Below are 8860 nucleotides of genomic sequence, written 5' to 3' on the forward strand. Positions count from 1 at the left end.
GAATTCATGAATCTGACGCAGGATAGCTGACAGTGCAGCAGTACGCTGCCAAATTCCAGGAGTTGTCTCGGTTTGCTCCATTCATGATTCCTGATGAAGCGAAGAAAGCTTGGAAGTTTCAAAGGAGTCTGAGGAGTGAGATCCGTAAACATATGGCGATCTTGCAGTTGCAGTACTTTGCTACATTGTTTGATAAAGCCACGGTAGCAGAGGAGTGTTTACTGGAGGATGCAGAGGTTCAGGTTACGAAGAAGAGGCCAGCGCCTCCTAATTATTCCTCTGCCTTCTGTCTTCGATTTCGAGCTGGATTCGACCCGATTTGACAATTTGAAACCACCACAGGGTTCATAGGATTGTTTTCTGCAAGGCTACCAGAGCAGATAATTGATTTGGGGTTTTGGGGCACCATCCCAAAATCAAGGTAAGTGAGTTGTTTTGGAATTTTCTTAACAAATATAATTATTTGGAGTCTAGGAAGTAGTAAATGAGTGTTTTTCTAAGATTTGAGTAAGTTGGGATTTTTGGAATACAAGGTCTTGTTTTGTTCAGTTCAGGCAATAATCCCGAGGAGCAGGTTAGGGGAAATACTTTATAACAACAATTTTTATTAATTTTAAACGGGCTAATTTTGGGTATAAATTCTATATATTTAGATATAATTTTCTAAACAGTGTAGGCATTGAAAATATTTTTTTTGATATTATATTATATTGGGAAAAGTCATGTGGCTTGAAATCAACTTTGTTAATTAAATGGTTGCGAGTACTGTGGAATGATGATTTATTGTGATCGCGAATACTGTTGGGCTATGAATTCTGCTTGGTTGAAAATATTGGTTGGTTGTGAATACTGGTTGATTGAGTATACTGTGGTAGATCTGTGGATGTGCTTGAGTGGTTGGAATTGCTATTGATTTGTGTTTGGTTCATGTAAATTGTGATACAACGTGGGCAATGATATGAGGAGGTCGTTATATCGTACCTGATATAACCATCATATAACGTTGGTAGTGGTATGAGGAGTCGTTATATGGATGTTTATATTGTGGGATAAACATTGGTAGTGGTATGAGGAGTTTGTTTTACCTATTTACCATGAACAGGGTGGTTTGTGTTGTAATATGTGTGATGATTAGTCTTATGTGGACCGTGTAACCTGTGTGGTTGATAGGCCTAAGTGGACCAATCCTGTGTGGACAAGTATGTTGTATGTATGATAGTCCTATGTGGACTATTCCTGTGTAGACACGTATTTTTATATGGATGAGAGTCCTATATGGATGTTGTATTCTATGTGGATATGGACCCTGTGTGGGTATGATTGAAGACTGTGTGAATTATCTTGTGTGGGTTGATTGTGGTATGCATATATATGTGGAATTCTATGAAATAATTGGTATTGGTTGTGAGTAACTTCAAATACTTAAGTATTTTTGGTAAAGTAGAATACTCCACCTGAGCGCTTGCTGAGGAAGGTGAGTACTCTAGTAATTATTTGTGGATACTAGAGTAAAGGGAAGTCACTTGTATGGGTGGGTGATCTTCCCTATTCTCGGAGACTTTACCTGGATACATAACCCGAGAGCGTACTAAGAAAGGTGAGTGCCCTGATGTTAGCACTAGAGCAGAGGGAATCTATTTTTATGGGCGGGTAGACTTCCCTATTCTCAGAATTTGTCAGTAAAATAATGATGTATGTGTGTATGTGAATGGGTGATAGAGAAGTCGGCTATGATGTGATAAAGGGTACATTTTCTCTCAGCTGTTTTTGATGATGAAATACGATTGTATGTGTATTTTGTAATTATTTATTAAAAACTTCAGCCACACACTGTTGTAACTTATTTCTTCCTTACTAAAATGTGTCTCACCCTGGCAAATATTTAATCTTTTCAGGTCTTCCAGGTGATCAAACTTAGAAAGCTTCAGGGCGGGATAGTTTTGTGAGTAAATAAAAAGAATGGATATGTATAGTTTTATGTTTAATTATTCTGGTCATGTAATATGGAGAATATGGTTATAATTTTTATGGGTTTGCATATGTAAATATAGAATTTTGGTATTATGTTTAAGGTTTTTAATTATTTCTACTATGTGAATGGTATCAGAGATGTGTGGATGGTCTCATAACACTCTGGGCCCCACATGGCGGGTCCGGGGCGTTATAAGATATGTTATTGAGATATAGCCAATACTATCTACGTCCCTGCCTCAAGCTCACAAGTAAGTGGATTCCACTGGTTGCTCACTTGCGTGTGGAGTGACACCATTTACAGCACCTTACAGGCTAGTGCACCTAGTTCTCTTAACCGGGTCTGAACCAATCTAATGCTCTCCTAATCAAGTCTGAGCAAGTCCGGGACTTTTTATAGGGCAAGTCTCCCTCTTCCAACCACACACTGCGAATACAATAAATTATCAAATGAAATATTTTTTACAATCAGAATATGCTTCTAAACAAGCAGTTGTGTACAACAATATGCTCGAAATGCACTCACGTATGATAAGGAGTTAATCCTGAAGTGAGATTTGGTTAAACACAAATGTCAGCTCACACCAAGATGTGTGTGTGTGTGTGTGTGTGTGTATATATATATATATATATATATATGTGTGTGTGTGTGTGTGCGTGTGTGTGTGAGTAAGTAAGATCTTTAATTCTAGAAAATATATATTCACAATATGATTAATCAAAGAATCTTAACAACCCTAAACTGAATATCTCAATAATATTTTTCAAAGATGTAGCACAATATATGTTCAGGGTTTAAGCCTGCAAAAGATTTATCAAATATAGAAAGCAAGCTTTCAAGTCTTACAATCAGTATGCGAAGACTCAGAAGCAAACAAAATGATTTTCCCAATCAATGCAAATCAATTAGAAAATAATGTGGGAAAATTACCAAAGCAAACTCTCAAAAAGGATTTTTCAAATGAGTATAAAAATTTGAGAGTACAAGCTTAAAAGTAGTGTATGGAAATGCACATAGCATATAAAGATTACGCTTCAATTTTACAATTAAATTTGTGAGAGAGGAGTGCAAGAAAATGATACCTTCTTCCTTTTGAAAATGATTTTATTTAGTAAGAAAATGACAGAGTATGAACAAATATGCTTGCAAAAATATGGAGTATGAAAAATGGGAGTATGAAATTATTTGAGAGAATTCTCTTAATCAATTTTTTCTAATCCCCTGCTAATTAGAGAAAATGAAGTGGTATGTATAGTTTCTAACAAAAAAATAACCGTTTGGACTCAAAGGAAATTATTAAAAATATTTAATCAATTTTTAACCTCAATTATCCTTAGTTACCCACGGTAAAAATGTGGCAACCCGAGAGTTTCGGTCGCCCTGCCCTTAGGGTCGGTCGCCCGAACAGACACAGTTAGAAAAGTTTACTTTCTAACTTCGGGTGCCCAAGTAAAGGTGTTAGCTTTGGTGTATTCCCAAGAGGGGGGGTGAATTGGGTATTTAAAAATTTATCTCCTAGGTCTACTTATCCAATAGTAATATTACACAAATTCAGGGTCTTTCTATATAATCATAAACCCAATCAACACATGTACAACATATATGAATTAAACGTAAAACATACATGTGCTGAAAATGAAAGTGCAGAAAATAAATTGTGGAAATATAAAGTACATGTACGATATGTTATCGGGGTTCAGCCAATATTGCCTATGTCTCCGCCTTTAGCTTGCAAGACCGAGGATTCCACTAATGCTCACTTAACGGGTGGAGCGGCATTGGTTACAACCAGGTAAATTTACAGGGCTGACCTCAACCTACACCTTACCAGGATGGTGCACCTAACTTTCCTAATCGGATCTAAGCCAATCTATGACTATTCAACAGGGTTAGTCTCCCTCTTCAAGCACATGATTGGAATACAACAAATCTATAAAAATTTTACGTACAAATAAATGCTTCTTAGCTAAGCAGACTATGTACCGATTCAGCACAAGCACTAATCAATGCACACCAATAATGTACGAATTACAAGTTCAAGGGTGTATATATGTGCGATCAACACTCAATATAAATTCTATGCTCAATCATGCACAAGAGTGTATCAGCAAGCTTTTCTTTGAAACTTTGTATAAACAATATATCTTAATGTCAACTTAAGGTTTCAAAGATGTTAACAAGAGTAATCAAACAATCTCAAAAATATTTTTTCAAAATACTTAACACAAGAGATGTTTGAAAAAACTTGTAAAAATATTTTTGCAACACAAAATATGGGCTAAGGTATTTTGCAATATCAATGCAAAAACCCACAAGCCTCAAAGTTTTCCCCACACAAGATTTATTAGATTAAATCAGTGGGAAAACTTATACTTAACTCTCAATATTAAAATCAATCAATCAAACAATACAAATGAGAGTATTAAGTAAAATGAAGTGGAGTATAAACACTCAAGGCACTCTCACAAAGCTTGGATGATCAAAGAAATAGGTGTATGAGAGTGTATGAGATTAGTATGAACAAAATAGGATTTGGAAATTTGAGAGAGTTTTGGCTTAATCATATTTGCTAATCCACCCTTAATTTTGCAAATGGGCTTGTATATATAGCCATAGACAAAATTATGACCGTTGGGGACTCAATGGGCAATATTAAAAAAAATTTAAACCTGTTTAAAGAAAATAACCGCATTTAACCACTTTAACCTCGGTAAAAAAATAAACAACCCAAGAGTTTTTGGGTGCTCGAATAGACACAATGCCAAAAACGAGTTTTTATAGTTCGGGCACCTGAATAAATTTTTGATTTGCTGAATCAGGCGATTCTCCAAAAGACTATGTCTCGAGTGTCCAATCTGAAGTTTGGTATGCCAAACTTATGAGTTCAGTTGCCCAAGGGTAAACTGAACGTAATGTTCAGGCGCCCTAGTTGGTGAAAAAGTGTCAGGTCAAGGGTTCAGTCGCCTGTAGACCTTACGTTCAGTTTTGGTTCGGTCGCATGAAAGAAAGTCAACCTACTGACTTTTCAGCGGTTTGGTCGACCAAGGTGTTTTGAGCACCAAGGTTTGGTCGCCCGACCTCTCACAGATTTTGTCTATTTAGTCCAATTTATTTCAATTGATTCCCCTGATAATGTAAGTGATTATGAGGATTATTTTGTACGATTGTTGGGACTTAGGGTCTTTCTAAGGTCTTTGAGTCGGTCCCAAAAACTTGGCATTGGTCGAACAAAGGGTGATCCCTAAGGTCTTTCTAAGGTCTTGAGCTTATAATCCTACATGCATGATGTGCATTATTACAAACCTTTTCTTAATTAAGAAGTACAAACCCAAATAGAAATTACAACAAATAAATATGTCGGGGTCTTCCTTTTCTTCAAATTATTGCATGCCATCAATATGATCTTACTAATATGCTTTTGCACACAAACTTGGAAAATGTTAAATACCAAGGTATTTGTCATGATCAAAACGGGATATGACCAATAGGGTTAACAGAATGTTTGGGTAGTTGGGCTGAGGCGATTTTCCAAACACTCGAGGTTCGCCCGCTCGGTGATCAGTATAGTCTGCCAAACTTCATACTTCGGTCGCCCGGTGTATATTTGAACTTAAAGTTCAGGAGCCTAGGGAAGGTAAAAAGTGACACCCTTTAGGTTCGGTCGACCGTGAACATTATATTCATTTTGAGTTCGGTCTCCCGGAGCTTGGTCAAATGTTGACCTTTTTACCTATTCGGTCGACCGAGGCATTTTTAACGCGCTGAGTTCATTTGCTTGAAGCCCATTAAAAAATAAGGATAGGCCCTAATTTTTGCTTAAATTTCACCCCTACTTGCATAGATATGACTTGTGAGTTTAAGGGGATTTGTGCAATTGATGTGTAGGGACCTAAGGGTCGATCTATGGCCTCTTGAGCATTTAGTCCTATCATGAATGTGATGCAGTTATTACAGACCATATTAATTATTATGGAACCAAGAATAATAAATGTATTTACAAATAAAGATGAACACGTCTTCTTCTTTGCTCTTCATATTTGCATGGAATATGCCAGGAGTATGTGCTCGTTTAAGGTCTGTCTGGCTTCAACTTCATGTGTGTGATCTAAATGATTAACATGTTTAAGTATTTAGGCACACACATTAGTAACTTGTGATTTGTCATTATCAAAATTAGGGATTAGACTCAAAAATTCAATTAAAAATGGGGTTTAGCCTAAAAAAGCTCCCCCTAAGAGTATGCATAGTTCAAAGATAAATAGTATAGTATAAGTATATTAATAAAGAAGACATTACAAATGATTATCCATTTAATTTCAGCATTGAAGCACAGTCACACTGGCATTTTGCTCAACAAAAAACTCTCCCCCTTTTGGCATCATCAAAAGGATTAGGCTAAGTGAAAGAAATTTAGAGATTTTAAAAACAAACTTAGCTTCAGAGAACTTCCCTGTTTTAAAAACATTTTCCCCCCTTTTAACGGTTAAGCGCAGAAGAATTCTCCCCCTTTATCATATAGTATTTGGGTGTGAATAGTTTTAAAACAAAATAATATGGCATTTATATGTCTATAAATACATATATCACCCTAATGATGTTATCAAGAAGTACTAGGGGTGTGCTTGCTGAAAAATAAACTTTAAAAATTATGCAAGCAAAATTTTTCTAGTATCTCATTTAAGCATACACAAAATGTGACTATAAAAATCAACCATAAAGATCCTAAAGATATTTAGCAATCTAAAGCGAGGATCATACGGCAAAAACAAACAACTTGAGGCAAGGCCAAAGATTTCTTATTGTGATTTTTAATAAAAACATTGCTTTTACACACAAGCCACAATGAATTCAAGAACTGATCCAACCAAAAATTGGTAAGCATAATATGATAGACATTTAATATAGGATGCTCCACCTATCGATTTGAATCCTAACTTAGATACAATGAATTGCTTATACTAGTCATAAATTAATTACACTGAGTATGCCAAGTAGTATAGACAATTATTTTTGAATCTCTTAAAAACAAATATACTGGATCAAGATTAATTCACTCTATTTATGCAACCAATATAATTATCCCTATATTTCACAAATACATCAGAAAAGAGATATCAAGGCATACACTCGTGCTAAAAAAACTCGAGAACAATCCATATCAAATTATGAACCTTTAAGAGCTAGATATGATGTTTGGGTTTCAAGAAGAGCCTTAATATTCAAAAAAACATGACATGATGCATGCGAGTTCTTTACGCTATTTTTCTAGGGAATGGAGCTTAACTCCTCTACACATTCGATGATTATGCTAGGATGAAGTTAAATATTCAATTAGTTTTCACTCATCCTTTCAAAACATATTTTAACATTTGATTTATCATAATCATCGTTGTACAAGGTTTTATTTTGGAAAAATTTTCGAAATTCCAACAGCATGCTGTCTATAAATTTTACATTTTCCCATAAAACTTGTACCTGATAGTTGGTTGTTTTCAACAAAATATTCATATAAATCATGCAACAACTTAAAATTTCTACCAACATGCAATTCTCATCACTGCATCTACCATGCAGGAGACATTCTATACTAAGCATGTAATTAGGTAGCAATTAACAATTCATAACTTATTTCCATTAAAGAAATTTAAGCATTTAATCATAATATGGATAGTATGCAATAGTGTTGTTGTTATGTGGGCATAAAAAGATTATAAGAGCATTTAATTTATATATATCATCATGAAAGAGAAATGCTCCCTCTGTGTTATGCACTAAATCATTTTATGTCTTTTCATATTTTTCACATTCTTTAGCCAAGTGATTTAAAATTCTCAATGATTCAAGCTTGGCTTTGATTGGTTTAGGCTTATCAGACCAAAAAGTCACAATGAATATTCATTTAGGTGAGATAAGCCAATGTTTGCCCCTTTTCTTATGATCTCCAAAATGTGAGAGGCACAAGATGGAATGGCTTTCGATTTAAACTCTCTGTGCATAGGTCTACTTGAATTTTATGCATTCATCTAGATTGATACCTGCTGCAACCAACTTAGCCATTCAACTCATCACGAAGGATATGAAACTCTAATGGATTTTATTTAATGTTTGAGAGCTTATAAAGTGAAAAAGAATAAATACTCTTAACGATTAAATTATTATTAAGTTTAGAAAAGTATTCAGAAGTGAGCACATGTGGATAGTATTAAAATAGTGAATATGTCCAAACCAATTAGACAAAGAGCATCTACGAGTATATGAATTTTTGAACACTGCTCTTTGGTGATTGGAAGGTATCCTTTAGATATAATTATGATTTGGAGTAAGGATACGAACCAATGAAAAAGTGAATTTTTATCGGATGTGATCATGGAGTGGTAAAGTTCTCCTATGGAGGAGAAGATGAATCAAGATTAAAGGATTTATATATTAAACTCAAAGGGAATATTTTGAATAAATAAAAATTGAATCCCTTTGTGGATGCCTCTAATTTTGATTAAAAAAAATTTCCTTTTTAAATAAGCACTAATGTGTTGTTCATTTGGAGGTGGATTTCATTTAAGCAAGCTATATCCAATAGTTTCACATTTTACCCAATCATTATGATATAATCGTATAAAGTTTAGATTGGATAGGTTACTTGAATTCTTGGATAGGTTTGATTTTCTAAGATTCTTAGTATCCAGAAGGTGCATAATGAAGGCATATACTAAGATTTTTCAATTTAAGCAAAAACCACAACACCAGCCTAGAGTCATCATTATCCCAACTAAACCTACGATCTAAGGAAGAATTAACTAATTATATAATTTCTATTAGAACCAATTCTTCCTTTGGTTTAGAGGGGTTTTCCATCATGATTACCCATTTCATTTCCTTGTTAATGCCTCT

This window comes from Malania oleifera, chromosome 6 (assembly GCF_029873635.1).
Source record: "Malania oleifera isolate guangnan ecotype guangnan chromosome 6, ASM2987363v1, whole genome shotgun sequence".
Classification (NCBI taxonomy): Eukaryota; Viridiplantae; Streptophyta; class Magnoliopsida; order Santalales; family Ximeniaceae; genus Malania; species Malania oleifera.